Source organism: Bufo gargarizans, chromosome 6 (genome assembly GCF_014858855.1).
Source record: "Bufo gargarizans isolate SCDJY-AF-19 chromosome 6, ASM1485885v1, whole genome shotgun sequence".
NCBI lineage: Eukaryota > Metazoa > Chordata > Amphibia > Anura > Bufonidae > Bufo > Bufo gargarizans.
The window spans coordinates 184,258,704-184,277,575 of record NC_058085.1 but is presented as its reverse complement, the minus strand read 5'-3'; positions in this window follow the sequence as shown (position 1 = coordinate 184,277,575).

Here is an 18,872-nt window from a genome sequence, read left to right as displayed (position 1 = left end):
CTCCGGGCAGAGTCCAGTCCTTGTTGAAGCTCCGGGGTGACGCCCTGGGTGGCAGCCGAAGAGAAAGCCGGGAGCATAGACGGGCGTGCCCTTGGCTTCGGCTGAGGGTCGCCATTTGTCCCAGTCCCTTGCAGGAGCCATAGGCCCAGAGGGACAGGGAATGGTTTATGGGGGCCCGTCTCTTATGGAGAGGGCCTTCGATAGACCGCAACCTAGTGCACGTTTTTGTGTGGCACGCTGCACGATTTTGTTGCACGGGTGATGAAAGCACGGACTTTGGGCTTTCAAAAATAAATAAATAAATGAGTGTATAGAAAACTACATTGAGTGAATGATCTGTGGATAACACAGCGCAGGCGACATGGGCCCCCACCCCGAGGCCCCATCCTGGTGTGTGGTGGCACCTGGGATGCCTCTCCAGTCTGGTCAACCTGCCCCACTGGTCACTGCTGATCAGGCCGTTGTCTGTAAGTACGATATAGCGCTATATGGTTGCTGTATGGCGGTATTAATAGAGCTGTATATGGGAATATTATTTAAGCGCCATATGACACTGGCATATACTGTAAGCTGCTTATAGCGGAATTATTCACTCCCAGTATGGCAGCACTGCGTGACCTGTGCACGTAGCATACAGCAGTATTATTCAACCACTATATAACCTTTTATTATGAGCTGTGTGCGGCAGGATTATGGCGGTATTCTTCAGTCACTGTATGGCGTGGACGCTGTACGGCAGTATCATATAAGCTGCTGTTGGCAGTATTATTTGAACACTGTATGGCAGTTATATTTTAGCACTATAGCCTTTTTTATTTCAGCTGTGTGTGGCGGTATTAGGCTATGTTGACCCTGACGTTCCGCCATACACATGGCATTTATACTGGGAAAGATCCCGCTTGGGGCTCAGTTACACAACTGATGCCAGAGAAGTCTTCTTTGGGGATTTTCCACTGTATGTGTATGTATGGAGTCCTATATCAGAGCATTGGCGGTACACCTCGGGAGATCCTCTGACGGTAGGCTCAATAGTCATGGGAACAGAGCCGTGTCGCTGTCTGGCGGTATCGCTCTCTTATTTCATGTTCACTTCCTGGTTGTATCAGTTGCAGTATGGCGATATTATTGGGGCACGGTTATTTCAGCATTCCACGGGAGAACATCGTATGAGATGTCGCTTTATTAAAGGATCTCTGCAGCTCCAGTGTTTTCAAAAATCATTCACTGACACCGGCAGAGATCTTGAAGATGATGAAGTTACAGAAAGATTCATTATATTGTATGTTAGAAATTCCCCTCGGGTAGGTTCACATGTAGGTTTTTTTGTCACGTTTTCTTGCATGTTTTAGGCTACTTTCACACTTGCACTACCAGGGTCCGGCAGGCGGTTCTGTCCGGTGCTGTACCTCAGTCCAGTTCTCCTATCTCTGCTGCGGTTCTGTCCGGTGCTGTACCTCAGTCCAGTTCTCCTATCTCTGCTGCGGTTCTGTCCGGTGCTGTACCTCAGTACAGTTCTCCTATCTCTGCTGCGGTTCTGTCCGGTGCTGTACCTCAGTCCAGTTCTCCTATCTCTGCTGCGGTTCTGTCCGATGCTGTACCTCAGTCCAGTTCTGCTATCTCTGCTGCGGTTCTGTCCGGTGCTGTACCTCAGTCCAGTTCTGCTATCTCTGCTGCGGTTCTGTCCGGTGCTGTACCTCAGTCCAGTTCTGCTATCTCTGCTGCGGTTCTGTCCGGTGCTGTACCTCAGTCCAGTTCTCCTATCTCTGCTGCGGTTCTGTCCGGTGCTGTACCTCAGTCCAGTTCTCCTATCTCTGCTGCGGTTCTGTCCGATGCTGTACCTCAGTCCAGTTCTGCTATCTCTGCTGCGGTTCTGTCCGGTGCTGTACCTCAGTCCAGTTCTGCTATCTCTGCTGCGTTTCTGTCCGGTGCTGTACCTCAGTCCAGTTCTGCTATCTCTGCTGCGGTTCTGTCCGGTGCTGTACCTCAGTCCAGTTCTGCTATCTCTGCTGTGGTTCTGTCCGGTGCTGTACCTCAGTCCAGTTCTCCTATGTCTGCTGTGGTTCTGTCCGGTGCTGTACCTCAGTCCAGTTCTCCTATCTCGGCTGTGGTTCTGTCCGGTGCTGTACCTCAGTCCAGTTCTCCTTTCTCGGCTGTGGTTCTGTCCGGTGCTGTACCTCAGTCCAGTTCTCCTATCTCTGCTGCGGTTCTGTCCGATGCTGTACCTCAGTCCAGTTCTCCTATCTCTGCTGCGGTTCTGTCCGATGCTGTACCTCAGTCCAGTTCTGCTATCTCTGCTGCGGTTCTGTCCGGTGCTGTACCTCAGTCCAGTTCTCCTATCTCAGCTGTGGTTCTGTCCGGTGCTGTACCTCAGTCCAGTTCTGCTATCTCTGCTGTGGTTCTGTCCGGTGCTGTACCTCAGTCCAGTTCTGCTATCTCTGCTGTGGTTCTGTCCGGTGCTGTACCTCAGTCCAGTTCTCCTATCTCGGCTGTGGTTCTGTCCGGTGCTGTACCTCAGTCCAGTTCTGCTATCTCTGCTGTGGTTCTGTCCGGTGCTGTACCTCAGTCCAGTTCTCCTATCTCTGCTGTGGTTCTGTCAGGTGCTGTACCTCAGTCCAGTTCTCCTATCTCTGCTGTGGTTCTGTCCGGTGCTGTACCTCAGTCCAGTTCTCCTATCTCTGCTGCGGTTCTGTCCGGTGCTGTACCTCAGTCCAGTTCTCCTATCTCGGCTGTGGTTCTGTCCGGTGCTGTACCTCAGTCCAGTTCTCCTATCTCTGCTGTGGTTCTGTCCGATGCTGTACCTCAGTCCAGTTCTGCTATCTCTGCTGTGGTTCTGTCCGGTGCTGTACCTCAGTCCAGTTCTCCTTTCTCGGCTGTGGTTCTGTCCGGTGCTGTACCTCAGTCCAGTTCTCCTATCTCTGCTGCGGTTCTGTCCAGTGCTGTACCTCAGTCCAGTTCTCCTATCTCTGCTGCGGTTCTGTCCGGTGCTGTACCTCAGTCCAGTTCTCCTATCTCTGCTGCGGTTCTGTCCGATGCTGTACCTCAGTCCAGTTCTGCTATCTCTGCTGCGGTTCTGTCCGGTGCTGTACCTCAGTCCAGTTCTGCTATCTCTGCTGCGGTTCTGTCCGGTGCTGTACCTCAGTCCAGTTCTGCTATCTCTGCTGCGGTTCTGTCCGGTGCTGTACCTCAGTCCAGTTCTCCTATCTCTGCTGCGGTTCTGTCCGGTGCTGTACCTCAGTCCAGTTCTCCTATCTCTGCTGCGGTTCTGTCCGATGCTGAACCTCAGTCCAGTTCTGCTATCTCTGCTGCGGTTCTGTCCGGTGCTGTACCTCAGTCCAGTTCTGCTATCTCTGCTGCGGTTCTGTCCGGTGCTGTACCTCAGTCCAGTTCTCCTATCTCTGCTGCGTTTCTGTCCGGTGCTGTACCTCAGTCCAGTTCTGCTATCTCTGCTGCGGTTCTGTCCGGTGCTGTACCTCAGTCCAGTTCTCCTATCTCTGCTGTGGTTCTGTCCGATGCTGTACCTCAGTCCAGTTCTGCTATCTCTGCTGTGGTTCTGTCCGGTGCTGTACCTCAGTCCAGTTCTCCTATGTCTGCTGTGGTTCTGTCCGGTGCTGTACCTCAGTCCAGTTCTCCTATCTCGGCTGTGGTTCTGTCCGGTGCTGTACCTCAGTCCAGTTCTCCTTTCTCGGCTGTGGTTCTGTCCGGTGCTGTACCTCAGTCCAGTTCTCCTATCTCTGCTGCGGTTCTGTCCGATGCTGTACCTCAGTCCAGTTCTCCTATCTCTGCTGCGGTTCTGTCCGATGCTGTACCTCAGTCCAGTTCTGCTATCTCTGCTGTGGTTCTGTCCGGTGCTGTACCTCAGTCCAGTTCTGCTATCTCTGCTGTGGTTCTGTCCGGTGCTGTACCTCAGTCCAGTTCTCCTATCTCGGCTGTGGTTCTGTCCGGTGCTGTACCTCAGTCCAGTTCTGCTATCTCTGCTGTGGTTCTGTCCGGTGCTGTACCTCAGTCCAGTTCTGCTATCTCTGCTGTGGTTCTGTCCGGTGCTGTACCTCAGTCCAGTTCTCCTATCTCGGCTGTGGTTCTGTCCGGTGCTGTACCTCAGTCCAGTTCTGCTATCTCTGCTGTGGTTCTGTCCGGTGCTGTACCTCAGTCCAGTTCTCCTATCTCTGCTGTGGTTCTGTCAGGTGCTGTACCTCAGTCCAGTTCTCCTATCTCTGCTGTGGTTCTGTCCGGTGCTGTACCTCAGTCCAGTTCTCCTATCTCTGCTGCGGTTCTGTCTGGTGCTGTACCTCAGTCCAGTTCTCCTATCTCGGCTGTGGTTCTGTCCGGTGCTGTACCTCAGTCCAGTTCTGCTATCTCTGCTGTGGTTCTGTCCGGTGCTGTACCTCAGTCCAGTTCTCCTATCTCTGCTGTGGTTCTGTCCGATGCTGTACCTCAGTCCAGTTCTGCTATCTCTGCTGCGGTTCTGTCCGATGCTGTACCTCAGTCCAGTTCTCCTATCTCTGCTGTGGTTCTGTCCGGTGCTGTACCTCAGTCCAGTTCTCCTTTCTCGGCTGCGGTTCTGTCCGGTGCTGTACCTCAGTCCAGTTCTCCTATCTCTGCTGCGGTTCTGTCCGATGCTGTACCTCAGTCCAGTTCTCCTATCTCTGCTGTGGTTCTGTCAGGTGCTGTACCTCAGTCCAGTTCTCCTATCTCTGCTGTGGTTCTGTCCGGTGCTGTACCTCAGTCCAGTTCTCCTATCTCTGCTGCGGTTCTGTCCGGTGCTGTACCTCAGTCCAGTTCTCCTATCTCTGCTGTGGTTCTGTCCGGTGCTGTACCTCAGTCCAGTTCTCCTTTCTCGGCTGCGGTTCTGTCCGGTGCTGTACCTCAGTCCAGTTCTCCTATCTCTGCTGCGGTTCTGTCCGATGCTGTACCTCAGTCCAGTTCTCCTATCTCTGCTGTGGTTCTGTCAGGTGCTGTACCTCAGTCCAGTTCTCCTATCTCTGCTGTGGTTCTGTCCGGTGCTGTACCTCAGTCCAGTTCTCCTATCTCTGCTGCGGTTCTGTCCGGTGCTGTACCTCAGTCCAGTTCTGCTATCTCTGCTGTGGTTCTGTCCGGTGCTGTACCTCAGTCCAGTTCTCCTATCTCTGCTGTGGTTCTGTCAGGTGCTGTACCTCAGTCCAGTTCTCCTATCTCTGCTGCGGTTCTGTCCGGTGCTGTACCTCAGTCCAGTTCTCCTATCTCTGCTGTGGTTCTGTCCGGTGCTGTACCTCAGTCCAGTTCTCCTATCTCTGCTGCGGTTCTGTCCGGTGCTGTACCTCAGTCCAGTTCTGCTATCTCTGCTGTGGTTCTGTCCGGTGCTGTACCTCAGTCCAGTTCTCCTATCTCTGCTGTGGTTCTGTCCGATGCTGTACCTCAGTCCAGTTCTGCTATCTCTGCTGTGGTTCTGTCCGGTGCTGTACCTCAGTCCAGTTCTGCTATCTCTGCTGTGGTTCTGTCCGATGCTGTACCTCAGTCCAGTTCTGCTATCTCTGCTGTGGTTCTGTCTGGTGCTGTACCTCAGTCCAGTTCTCCTATCTCTGCTGCGGTTCTGTCCGGTGCTGTACCTCAGTCCAGTTCTGCTATCTCTGCTGCGGTTCTGTCCGGTGCTGTACCTCAGTCCAGTTCTCCTATCTCTGCTGTGGTTCTGTCCGATGCTGTACCTCAGTCCAGTTCTGCTATCTCTGCTGCGGTTCTGTCCGGTGCTGTACCTCAGTCCAGTTCTCCTATCTCTGCTGTGGTTCTGTCCGGTGCTGTACCTCAGTCCAGTTCTCCTATCTCTGCTGTGGTTCTGTCCGGTGCTGTACCTCAGTCCAGTTCTCCTATCTCTGCTGTGGTTCTGTCCGGTGCTGTACCTCAGTCCAGTTCTCCTATCTCTGCTGTGGTTCTGTCCGGTGCTGTACCTCAGTCCAGTTCTCCTATTTCTGCTGTGGTTCTGTCCGGTGCTGTACCTCAGTCCAGTTCTGCTATCTCTGCTGTGGTTCTGTCCGGTGCTGTACCTCAGTCCAGTTCTCCTATCTCTGCTGTGGTTCTGTCCGGTGCTGTACCTCAGTCCAGTTCTCCTATCTCTGCTGTGGTTCTGTCCGATGCTGTACCTCAGTCCAGTTCTGCTATCTCTGCTGTGGTTCTGTCCGGTGCTGTACCTCAGTCCAGTTCTCCTATCTCTGCTGTGGTTCTGTCCGGTGCTGTACCTCAGTCCAGTTCTCCTATCTCTGCTGTGGTTCTGTCCGGTGCTGTACCTCAGTCCAGTTCTGCTATCTCTGCTGTGGTTCTGTCCGGTGCTGTACCTCAGTCCAGTTCTCCTATCTCGGCTGTGGTTCTGTCCGGTGCTGTACCTCAGTCCAGTTCTCCTTTCTCGGCTGTGGTTCTGTCCGGTGCTGTACCTCAGTCCAGTTCTCCTATCTCTGCTGCGGTTCTGTCCGATGCTGTACCTCAGTCCAGTTCTCCTATCTCTGCTGTGGTTCTGTCCGGTGCTGTACCTCAGTCCAGTTCTCCTATCTCTGCTGTGGTTCTGTCCGGTGCTGTACCTCAGTCCAGTTCTCCTATCTCTGCTGTGGTTCTGTCTGGTGCTGTAGTTCAGTCCAGTTCTCCTATCTCGACTGTGGTTCTGTCCGGTGCTGTACCTCAGTCCAGTTCTCCTATCTCTGCTGTGGTTCTGTCCGGTGCTGTACCTCAGTCCAGTTCTCCTATCTCGGCTGTGGTTCTGTCCGGTGCTGTACCTCAGTCCAGTTCTCCTTTCTCGGCTGTGGTTCTGTCCGGTGCTGTACCTCAGTCCAGTTCTCCTATCTCTGCTGCGGTTCTGTCCGATGCTGTACCTCAGTCCAGTTCTCCTATCTCTGCTGTGGTTCTGTCTGGTGCTGTACCTCAGTCCAGTTCAGCTATCTCTGCTGTGGTTCTGTCTGGTGCTGTAGCTCAGTCCAGTTCTCCTATCTCTGCTGTGATTCTGTCCGGTGCTGTAGCTCAGTCCAGTTCTGCTATCTCTGCTGCGGTTCTGTCCGGTGCTGTACCTCAGTCCAGTTCTCCTATCTCTGCTGTGGTTTTGTCCGGTGCTGTACCTCAGTCCAGTTCTCCTATTTCTGCTGTGGTTCTGTCCGGTGCTGTACCTCAGTCCAGTTCTCCTATCTCGACTGTGGTTCTGTCGGGTGCTGTACCTCAGTCCAGTTCTCCTATCTCTGCTGTGGTTCTGTCCGGTGTTGTGGTTCTGTCCGGTGCTGTACCTCAGTCCAGTTCTCCTATCTCTGCTGTGGTTCTGTCCGGTGCTGTACCTCAGTCCAGTTCTCCTATCTCTGCTGTGGTTCTGTCCAGTGCTGTACCTCAGTCCAGTTCTCCTATCTCTGCTGCGGTTCTGTCTGGTGCTGTACCTCAGTCCAGTTCTCCTATCTCGGCTGTGGTTCTGTCCGGTGCTGTACCTCAGTCCAGTTCTCCTATCTCTGCTGTGGTTCTGTCCGGTGCTGTACCTCAGTCCAGTTCTCCTATCTCTGCTGCGGTTCTGTCCGGTGCTGTACCTCAGTCCAGTTCTCCTATCTCGGCTGTGGTTCTGTCCGGTGCTGTACCTCAGTCCAGTTCTCCTATCTCGGCTGTGGTTCTGTCCGGTGCTGTACCTCAGTTCAGTTCTCCTATCTCTGCTGTGGTTCTGTCCGGTGCTGTACCTCAGTCCAGTTCTCCTATCTCGGCTGTGGTTCTGTCCGGTGCTGTGGTTCTGTCTGGTGCTGTACCTCAGTCCAGTTCTCCTATCTCTGCTGTGGTTCTGTCCAGTGCTGTACCTCAGTCCAGTTCTCCTATCTCTGCTGTGGTTCTGTCCGGTGCTGTACCTCAGTCCAGTTCTGCTATCTCTGCTGTGGTTCTGTCAGGTGCTGTACCTCAGTCCAGTTCTCCTATCTCTGCTGTGGTTCTGTCCGGTGCTGTACCTCAGTCCAGTTCTCCTATCTCTGCTGCGGTTCTGTCTGGTGCTGTACCTCAGTCCAGTTCTCCTATCTCTGCTGCGGTTCTGTCCGGTGCTGTACCTCAGTCCAGTTCTGCTATCTCTGCTGCGGTTATGTCCGGTGCTGTACCTCAGTCCAGTTCTGCTATCTCTGCTGCGGTTCTGTCTGGTGCTGTACCTCAGTCCAGTTCTGCTATCTCGGCTGTGGTTCTGTCCGGTGCTGTACCTCAGTCCAGTTCTCCTATATCGGCTGTGGTTCTGTCCGGTGCTGTACCTCAGTCCAGTTCTCCTATCTCTGCTGCGGTTCTGTCCGGTGCTGTACCTCAGTCCAGTTCTCCTATCTCTGCTGTGGTTCTGTCCGGTGCTGTACCTCAGTCCAGTTCTCCTATCTCTGCTGCGGTTCTGTCCGGTGCTGTACCTCAGTCCAGTTCTCCTATCTCTGCTGTGGTTCTGTCCGGTGCTGTACCTCAGTCCAGTTCTCCTATCTCTGCTGCGGTTCTGTCCGGTGCTGTACCTCAGTCCAGTTCTCCTATCTCTGCTGTGGTTCTGTCCGGTGCTGTACCTCAGTCCAGTTCTCCTATCTCAGCTGTGGTTCTGTCCGGTGCTGTACCTCAGTCCAGTTCTCCTATCTCTGCTGCAGTTCTGTCCGGTGCTGTACCTCAGTCCAGTTCTCCTATCTCTGCTGTGGTTCTGTCCGGTGCTGTACCTCAGTCCAGTTCTCCTATCTCTGCTGTGGTTCTGTCCGGTGCTGTACCTCAGTCCAGTTCTCCTATCTCGGCTGTGGTTCTGTCCGGTGCTGTACCTCAGTCCAGTTCTCCTTTCTCGGCTGTGGTTCTGTCCGGTGCTGTACCTCAGTCCAGTTCTCCTATCTCTGCTGCGGTTCTGTCCGATGCTGTACCTCAGTCCAGTTCTCCTATCTCTGCTGTGGTTCTGTCTGGTGCTGTACCTCAGTCCAGTTCAGCTATCTCTGCTGTGGTTCTGTCTGGTGCTGTAGCTCAGTCCAGTTCTCCTATCTCTGCTGTGGTTCTGTCTGGTGCTGTAGTTCAGTCCAGTTCTCCTATCTCTGCTGTGATTCTGTCCGGTGCTGTAGCTCAGTCCAGTTCTGCTATCTCTGCTGCGGTTCTGTCCGGTGCTGTACCTCAGTCCAGTTCTCCTATCTCTGCTGTGGTTTTGTCCGGTGCTGTACCTCAGTCCAGTTCTCCTATTTCTGCTGTGGTTCTGTCCGGTGCTGTACCTCAGTCCAGTTCTCCTATCTCGACTGTGGTTCTGTCCGGTGCTGTACCTCAGTCCAGTTCTCCTATCTCTGCTGTGGTTCTGTCCGGTGTTGTGGTTCTGTCCGGTGCTGTACCTCAGTCCAGTTCTCCTATATCTGCTGTGGTTCTGTCCGGTGCTGTACCTCAGTCCAGTTCTCCTATCTCTGCTGTGGTTCTGTCCAGTGCTGTACCTCAGTCCAGTTCTCCTATCTCTGCTGCGGTTCTGTCTGGTGCTGTACCTCAGTCCAGTTCTCCTATCTCGGCTGTGGTTCTGTCCGGTGCTGTACCTCAGTCCAGTTCTCCTATCTCTGCTGTGGTTCTGTCCGGTGCTGTACCTCAGTCCAGTTCTCCTATCTCTGCTGCGGTTCTGTCCGGTGCTGTACCTCAGTCCAGTTCTCCTATCTCGGCTGTGGTTCTGTCCGGTGCTGTACCTCAGTCCAGTTCTCCTATCTCGGCTGTGGTTCTGTCCGGTGCTGTACCTCAGTGCAGTTCTCCTATCTCGGCTGTGGTTCTGTCCGGTGCTGTACCTCAGTCCAGTTCTCCTATCTCGGCTGTGGTTCTGTCCGGTGCTGTGGTTCTGTCTGGTGCTGTACCTCAGTCCAGTTCTCCTATCTCTGCTGTGGTTCTGTCCAGTGCTGTACCTCAGTCCAGTTCTCCTATCTCTGCTGTGGTTCTGTCTGGTGCTGTACCTCAGTCCAGTTCTCCTATCTCTGCTGCGGTTCTGTCCGGTGCTGTACCTCAGTCCAGTTCTGCTATCTCTGCTGCGGTTCTGTCCGGTGCTGTACCTCAGTCCAGTTCTGCTATCTCTGCTGCGGTTCTGTCTGGTGCTGTACCTCAGTCCAGTTCTGCTATCTCGGCTGTGGTTCTGTCCGGTGCTGTACCTCAGTCCAGTTCTCCTATATCGGCTGTGGTTCTGTCCGGTGCTGTACCTCAGTCCAGTTCTCCTATCTCTGCTGCGGTTCTGTCCGGTGCTGTACCTCAGTCCAGTTCTCCTATCTCTGCTGTGGTTCTGTCCGGTGCTGTACCTCAGTCCAGTTCTCCTATCTCTGCTGCGGTTCTGTCCGGTGCTGTACCTCAGTCCAGTTCTCCTATCTCTGCTGTGGTTCTGTCCGGTGCTGTACCTCAGTCCAGTTCTCCTATCTCTGCTGCGGTTCTGTCCGGTGCTGTACCTCAGTACAGTTCTCCTATCTCTGCTGTGGTTCTGTCCGGTGCTGTACCTCAGTCCAGTTCTCCTATCTCAGCTGTGGTTCTGTCCGGTGCTGTACCTCAGTCCAGTTCTCCTATCTCTGCTGCAGTTCTGTCCGGTGCTGTACCTCAGTCCAGTTCTCCTATCTCTGCTGTGGTTCTGTCCGGTGCTGTACCTCAGTCCAGTTCTCCTATCTCTGCTGTGGTTCTGTCTGGTGCTGTACCTCAGTCCAGTTCTCCTATCTCTGCTGTGGTTCTGTCTGGTGCTGTACCTCAGTCCAGTTCAGCTATCTCTGCTGTGGTTCTGTCTGGTGCTGTACCTCAGTCCAGTTCTCCTATCTCTGCTGTGGTTCTGTCTGGTGCTGTAGTTCAGTCCAGTTCTCCTATCTCTGCTGTGATTCTGTCCGGTGCTGTAGCTCAGTCCAGTTCTGCTATCTCTGCTGCGGTTCTGTCCGGTGCTGTACCTCAGTCCAGTTCTCCTATCTCTGCTGTGGTTTTGTCCGGTGCTGTACCTCAGTCCAGTTCTCCTATTTCTGCTGTGGTTCTGTCCGGTGCTGTACCTCAGTCCAGTTCTCCTATCTCGACTGTGGTTCTGTCCGGTGCTGTACCTCAGTCCAGTTCTCCTATCTCTGCTGTGGTTCTGTCCGGTGCTGTGGTTCTGTCCGGTGCTGTACCTCAGTCCAGTTCTCCTATATCTGCTGTGGTTCTGTCCGGTGCTGTACCTCAGTCCAGTTCTCCTATCTCTGCTGTGGTTCTGTCCAGTGCTGTACCTCAGTCCAGTTCTCCTATCTCTGCTGCGGTTCTGTCTGGTGCTGTACCTCAGTCCAGTTCTCCTATCTCGGCTGTGGTTCTGTCCGGTGCTGTACCTCATTCCAGTTCTCCTATCTCTGCTGTGGTTCTGTCCGGTGCTGTACCTCAGTCCAGTTCTCCTATCTCTGCTGCGGTTCTGTCCGGTGCTGTACCTCAGTCCAGTTCTCCTATCTCGGCTGTGGTTCTGTCCGGTGCTGTACCTCAGTCCAGTTCTCCTATCTCGGCTGTGGTTCTGTCCGGTGCTGTACCTCAGTTCAGTTCTCCTATCTCTGCTGTGGTTCTGTCCGGTGCTGTACCTCAGTCCAGTTCTCCTATCTCTGCTGTAGTTCTGTCCGGTGCTGTACCTCAGTCCAGTTCTCCTATCTCTGCTGTGGTTCTGTCCGGTGCTGTACCTCAGTCCAGTTCTGCTATCTCTGCTGTGGTTCTGTCCGATGCTGTACCTCAGTCCAGTTCTGCTATCTCTGCTGTGGTTCTGTCTGGTGCTGTACCTCAGTCCAGTTCTCCTATCTCTGCTGCGGTTCTGTCCGGTGCTGTACCTCAGTCCAGTTCTGCTATCTCTGCTGCGGTTCTGTCCGGTGCTGTACCTCAGTCCAGTTCTCCTATCTCTGCTGTGGTACTGTCCGATGCTGTACCTCAGTCCAGTTCTGCTATCTCTGCTGCGGTTCTGTCCGGTGCTGTACCTCAGTCCAGTTCTCCTATCTCTGCTGTGGTTCTGTCCGGTGCTGTACCTCAGTCCAGTTCTCCTATCTCTGCTGTAGTTCTGTCCGGTGCTGTACCTCAGTCCAGTTCTCCTATCTCTGCTGTGGTTCTGTCCGGTGCTGTACCTCAGTCCAGTTCTCCTATCTCGGCTGTGGTTCTGTCCGGTGCTGTACCTCAGTCCAGTTCTCCTTTCTCGGCTGTGGTTCTGTCCGGTGCTGTACCTCAGTCCAGTTCTCCTATCTCTGCTGCGGTTCTGTCCGATGCTGTACCTCAGTCCAGTTCTCCTATCTCTGCTGCGGTTCTGTCTGGTGCTGTACCTCAGTACAGTTCTCCTATCTCTGCTGCGGTTCTGTCCGGTGCTGTACCTCAGTCCAGTTCTGCTATCTCTGCTGCGGTTCTGTCCGGTGCTGTACCTCAGTCCAGTTCTCCTATCTCTGCTGTGGTTCTGTCCGATGCTGTACCTCAGTCCAGTTCTGCTATCTCTGCTGCGGTTCTGTCCGGTGCTGTACCTCAGTCCAGTTCTCCTATCTCTGCTGTGGTTCTGTCCGGTGCTGTACCTCAGTCCAGTTCTCCTATCTCTGCTGTAGTTCTGTCCGGTGCTGTACCTCAGTCCAGTTCTCCTATCTCTGCTGTGGTTCTGTCCGGTGCTGTACCTCAGTCCAGTTCTCCTATCTCGGCTGTGGTTCTGTCCGGTGCTGTACCTCAGTCCAGTTCTCCTTTCTCGGCTGTGGTTCTGTCCGGTGCTGTACCTCAGTCCAGTTCTCCTATCTCTGCTGCGGTTCTGTCCGATGCTGTACCTCAGTCCAGTTCTGCTATCTCTGCTGTGGTTCTGTCCGGTGCTGTACCTCAGTCCAGTTCTCCTATCTCTGCTGCGGTTCTGTCTGGTGCTGTACCTCAGTCCAGTTTTCCTATCTCTGCTGCGGTTCTGTCCGGTGCTGTACCTCAGTCCAGTTCTGCTATCTCTGCTGCGGTTCTGTCCGGTGCTGTACCTCAGTCCAGTTCTCCTATCTCTGCTGTGGTTCTGTCCGATGCTGTACCTCAGTCCAGTTCTGCTATCTCTGCTGCGGTTCTGTCCGGTGCTGTACCTCAGTCCAGTTCTCCTATCTCTGCTGTAGTTCTGTCCGGTGCTGTACCTCAGTCCAGTTCTCCTATATCGGCTGTGGTTCTGTCCGGTGCTGTACCTCAGTCCAGTTCTCCTATCTCTGCTGCGGTTCTGTCCGGTGCTGTACCTCAGTCCAGTTCTCCTATCTCTGCTGTGGTTCTGTCCGGTGCTGTACCTCAGTCCAGTTCTCCTATCTCTGCTGCGGTTCTGTCCGGTGCTGTACCTCAGTCCAGTTCTCCTATCTCTGCTGTGGTTCTGTCCGGTGCTGTACCTCAGTCCAGTTCTCCTATCTCTGCTGTGGTTCTGTCCGGTGCTGTACCTCAGTCCAGTTCTCCTATCTCTGCTGCAGTTCTGTCCGGTGCTGTACCTCAGTCCAGTTCTCCTATCTCTGCTGTGGTTCTGTCCGGTGCTGTACCTCAGTCCAGTTCTCCTATCTCTGCTGTGGTTCTGTCTGGTGCTGTACCTCAGTCCAGTTCTCCTATCTCTGCTGTGGTTCTGTCTGGTGCTGTACCTCAGTCCAGTTCAGCTATCTCTGCTGTGGTTCTGTCTGGTGCTGTACCTCAGTCCAGTTCTCCTATCTCTGCTGTGGTTCTGTCTGGTGCTGTAGTTCAGTCCAGTTCTCCTATCTCTGCTGTGATTCTGTCCGGTGCTGTAGCTCAGTCCAGTTCTGCTATCTCTGCTGCGGTTCTGTCCGGTGCTGTACCTCAGTCCAGTTCTCCTATCTCTGCTGTGGTTCTGTCCGGTGCTGTACCTCAGTCCAGTTCTCCTATCTCTGCTGCGGTTCTGTCCGATGCTGTACCTCAGTCCAGTTCTCCTATTTCTGCTGTGGTTCTGTCCGGTGCTGTACCTCAGTCCAGTTCTCCTATCTCGACTGTGGTTCTGTCCGGTGCTGTACCTCAGTCCAGTTCTCCTATCTCTGCTGTGGTTCTGTCCGGTGCTGTGGTTCTGTCCGGTGCTGTACCTCAGTCCAGTTCTCCTATATCTGCTGTGGTTCTGTCCGGTGCTGTACCTCAGTCCAGTTCTCCTATCTCTGCTGTGGTTCTGTCCAGTGCTGTACCTCAGTCCAGTTCTGCTATCTCTGCTGCGGTTCTGTCTGGTGCTGTACCTCAGTCCAGTTCTCCTATCTCGGCTGTGGTTCTGTCCGGTGCTGTACCTCAGTCCAGTTCTCCTATCTCTGCTGTGGTTCTGTCCGGTGCTGTACCTCAGTCCAGTTCTCCTATCTCTGCTGCGGTTCTGTCCGGTGCTGTACCTCAGTCCAGTTCTCCTATCTCGGCTGTGGTTCTGTCCGGTGCTGTGGTTCTGTCTGGTGCTGTACCTCAGTCCAGTTCTCCTATCTCTGCTGTGGTTCTGTCCAGTGCTGTACCTCAGTCCAGTTCTCCTATCTCTGCTGTGGTTCTGTCCAGTGCTGTACCTCAGTCCAGTTCTCCTATCTCTGCTGTGGTTCTGTCTGGTGCTGTACCTCAGTCCAGTTCTCCTATCTCTGCTGCGGTTCTGTCCGGTGCTGTACCTCAGTCCAGTTCTGCTATCTCTGCTGCGGTTCTGTCCGGTGCTGTACCTCAGTCCAGTTCTGCTATCTCTGCTGCGGTTCTGTCCGGTGCTGTACCTCAGTCCAGTTCTGCTATCTCGGCTGTGGTTCTGTCCGGTGCTGTACCTCAGTCCAGTTCTCCTATATCGGCTGTGGTTCTGTCCGGTGCTGTACCTCAGTCCAGTTCTCCTATCTCTGCTGCGGTTCTGTCCAGTGCTGTACCTCAGTCCAGTTCTCCTATCTCTGCTGTGGTTCTGTCCGGTGCTGTACCTCAGTCCAGTTCTCCTATCTCTGCTGCGGTTCTGTCCGGTGCTGTACCTCAGTCCAGTTCTCCTATCTCTGCTGCGGTTCTGTCCGGTGCTGTACCTCAGTCCAGTTCTCCTATCTCTGCTGCGGTTCTGTCCGGTGCTGTACCTCAGTCCAGTTCTCCTATCTCTGCTGCGGTTCTGTCCGGTGCTGTACCTCAGTCCAGTTCTCCTATCTCTGCTGTGGTTCTGTCCGGTGCTGTACCTCAGTCCAGTTCTCCTATCTCTGCTGCGGTTCTGTCCGGTGCTGTACCTCAGTCCAGTTCTCCTATCTCTGCTGCGGTTCTGTCCGGTGCTGTACCTTAGTCCAGTTCTAGTGAATCCCAGGTAAGAATCTCATACGAGGCGCTTCAGTCGCACAAACACGGAGGATTACAGCGACTATAAAAACAGAGCCAGCAGCCCGGTGAGGATGTCAGATGCCGCCTAACGCTGGATACACTGTAACAAACCCTCAGCTGTTTCCATTCACTGACAGCACTGAAAAGCACATTAGAAAACCGCAGAACTTTAAATTTTATGATAATGATGAGAATTTTATATTTCAGTAAGGCCTCGTGCACACTGCCGTTGTTTACCGCATTTGATACGCATTTTTTGCGGGGCGGATGCGGAGCCATTTACTTCAATGGGACTGCAAACAATGCGCAGAGCAGATTGTGTACTGTCCGCAGCCGTATATCCGCTCCGTGGCCCCCGAAAATCTTAGAACATGCTATTCTTGCCCGTTTTATGGACAAGGATAGGACTGTTCTATAGAGGATTGGACGCTCCGTTCCGCAAAATGTGGAGAACGCGGCCGGTATCCATGTTTTGTGGATCCACAATTTGCCGACTGCAAAAAACGGCTACAACCATATGCAAGAGCCAATATATTCATGAACTTCTCACGGATGTTAAAATCTCTGCTTGCTGTCTTTCAGGGACTCGGAATCTGCCCTGGTCATGTGATAGACACACGGGTGCACAGCATGTAATGCGCCATGCACTTCTGCATCCATGATTAAAGCAGAGTTTTATTTATTGGAAGTTTCCTACTGGATGACAGCAAGCAGAGATTGAAAAAACAGGAGGAACTGAAACTGAAAGTTTATTGGGAGCAAAGGACATCAATTTTCTTTACACTTTTATTATTATAATTAATTTATGTTTGTGACATCCGGTACAGTGAGGTGTAATACCAGGGACTGCCACTAGGGGTCAGGAATGTCCAATTAATACACTTCACATAACTCATCAGCGCCATCTAGTGTCAGGACCAACGGATTTAAATTATAATTAGTATATTACTGGTTATTATATGTAATCAGTATTTATGTTGCTATTATTTCATTGCCTATTATTATTAAAACTGTAAAAAAATAAAAATAAATTATTAATTGCTATTTTATGAGGTCATTATTATTATTTACTATATTATTATTATTCTATAATAATTTTTGTATGGGGGGTGGGGGGGGGGGGACATTTTGTATGTCTTCATGTTGCCATGGTGACTGATCTTGTTACTTGGCTGTGAGTTTTGTTTATTTGCCTTCCTTTGGATCAACTTGCAGGATAACAGACCCAACTGGATGGACAGAGGGCTTTTATATACTATGTTACTATGTTGATCCCCTGAGGCCTAATACACTTTCTGTGTTGTATTCAATGTTTGCTACAATGTAACTTATGGGGGTAGAATAACTCCCATCATGTAGACATCACGCAGTCGCCGCTGATCTCAGGTTGTAACAAAATGAAACTTATAAACGAGAGACATGACACCGGGGAGGGAAAATGGCTAATTGGGCACAATTTGGCCATTCTCACGTAGGGGTGTACTGACTTCTGTTGCCAGGGGTTTTGACATCAATGGCTGTGTGCTACATTATTTTGAGAGCACGCCCAATTTACACTGTTATATAAGCTGAACACTGACTAGTCTACATTGTATCAAAGTGTCAGATCTTCAGTGTTGTACCATGGAAAGTGAACACTAGGGGGCTCTATACCTCACAAATAAATGAAGACTAGATGGTCAACAAGTGTCAAAAATCTTCAACGGATGAATGGAAATGATGAAGATTGTCTTTGGACATTTTCTGGTTGGACGACCCATTTCAGCCTTATTTACATCCACATTTTGGATCAGTGTCGGACTGAAGTCCCTATGGCCACCGTACAGATACATTCAAATATTACCTGCTCACACAGCAGCAAGATGCTATCAGATGAGAATATGGGGGTTTCTGCAGCAACTTTTAGAAGGTAGGTCCTGGGGAGAAGAGCGTCATCTCCACTCTGATCATGTCTACTCTAAGACATTGGGGAGTTTCTTTAATAATCTATCAAGTTTTGTATATGAACATAGGCTGGTGGAGGAGCTGCACATTATCTGTATGTAGTGCAGGAAGTCTACCATGTTAAGTGTCACTAGGGCAGAGGTGGGAGACTAGGGGCCCACATTTCTCAGGGGCCCACTAATCACCTGTACCCCTGTGGGCCAGTCCAAGCCTGTTTTAGATCCATTGCTCCAGTATGAGTGGAGGCTGTAATGGAGGCAATGTAACTAGGAAGATGATATTTGGAAGTTTTAACAAGAATTTCTGCACTAAATAAGGTGGGGGAAGGGGGGTGTAAACTGATTAATTAATTAAACTGTAATCAGTATCCAGGATTGAAGCAAATCTACACGTAGTGTTGAATATGATCTATGCAGTTGGGGCGGTATTAATTGCTGCATAAAATGTAGACCCCCTCAAAGTGGCTGATAGCAGAGGGCAATAGACTGTATTCTCCTGTCCTACAGTCGTCCTCTCCTCTGAAATGGCTGATAACAGGGGGGCAATAGACTGTATTCTCCTGTCCTACATTCATCCTCTCCCTGAAATGGCTGATAACAGGGAGCAATAGACTGTATTCTCCTGTCCTACAGTCATCCTCTCCCCTGAAATGTCTGATAACAAGGAGCAATAGACTGTATTCTCCTGTCCTACAGTCATCCTCTCCCCTGAAATGGCTGATAACAGGGGGCAATAGACTGTATTCTCCTGTCCTACAGTCATCCTCTCCCCTGAAATGGCTGATAACAGAGGGCAATAGACTGTATTCTCCTGTCCTACAGTCGTCCTCTCCCCTGAAAAGGCTGATAACAGGGGGCAATAGACTGTATTCTCCTATCCTACAGTCATCCTCTCCTCTGAAATGGCTGATAACAGGGGGCAATAGACTGTATTCTCCTGTCCTACAGTCATCCTCCCCCCTGAAATGGCTGATAACAGGGGGCAATAGACTGTATTCTCCTGTCCTACAGTCGTCCTCTCCCCTAAAAAGGTTGATAACAGGGGGCAATAGACTCTATTCTCCTGTCCCACAGTCATCCTCTCCTCTGAAATGGCTGATAACAGGGGGCAATAGACTGTATTCTCCTGTCCTACAGTCATCCTCTCCTCTGAAATGGCTGATAACAGGGGGCAATAGACTGTGTTCTCCTGTCCTACAGTCATCCTCTCCCCTGAAATGGCTGATAACAGGGGGCAATAGACTGTATTCTCCTGTCCTACAGTCATCCTCTCCTCTGAAATGGCTGATAACAGGGGGCAATAGACTGTGTTCTCCTGTCCTACAGTCATCCTCTCCCCCCTGAAATGGCTGATAACAGGGGGCAATAGACTGTATTCCTCCTGTCCTACCAGTCATCCTCTTCCCCTGAAATGGCCTGATAACAGGGGATCAATAGACTGTATTCTCCTGATCCTACAGTCATCCTCTCCTCTGAAATGGCTGATAACAGGGGGCAATAGACTGTATTTCTCCTGTCCTACAGTCATCCTCTCCCCTGAAATGGCTGTGATAACAGGGAGCAATAGACTGTATTCTCCTGTCCCTACATGTCCATCTCTTCCCCTGAAATGGCTGATATACCTAGGGGCAATAGATTGTATTCTCCTGTCCCTACAGTCATCCGTCTCCCCTGAAATGGCTGATAGCAGGGGGCAATGACTGTATTCTCCTGTGCCTACAGTCATCTTTTCCCCTGAAATGGCTGATAACAGGGGGCAATAGACTGTATTCT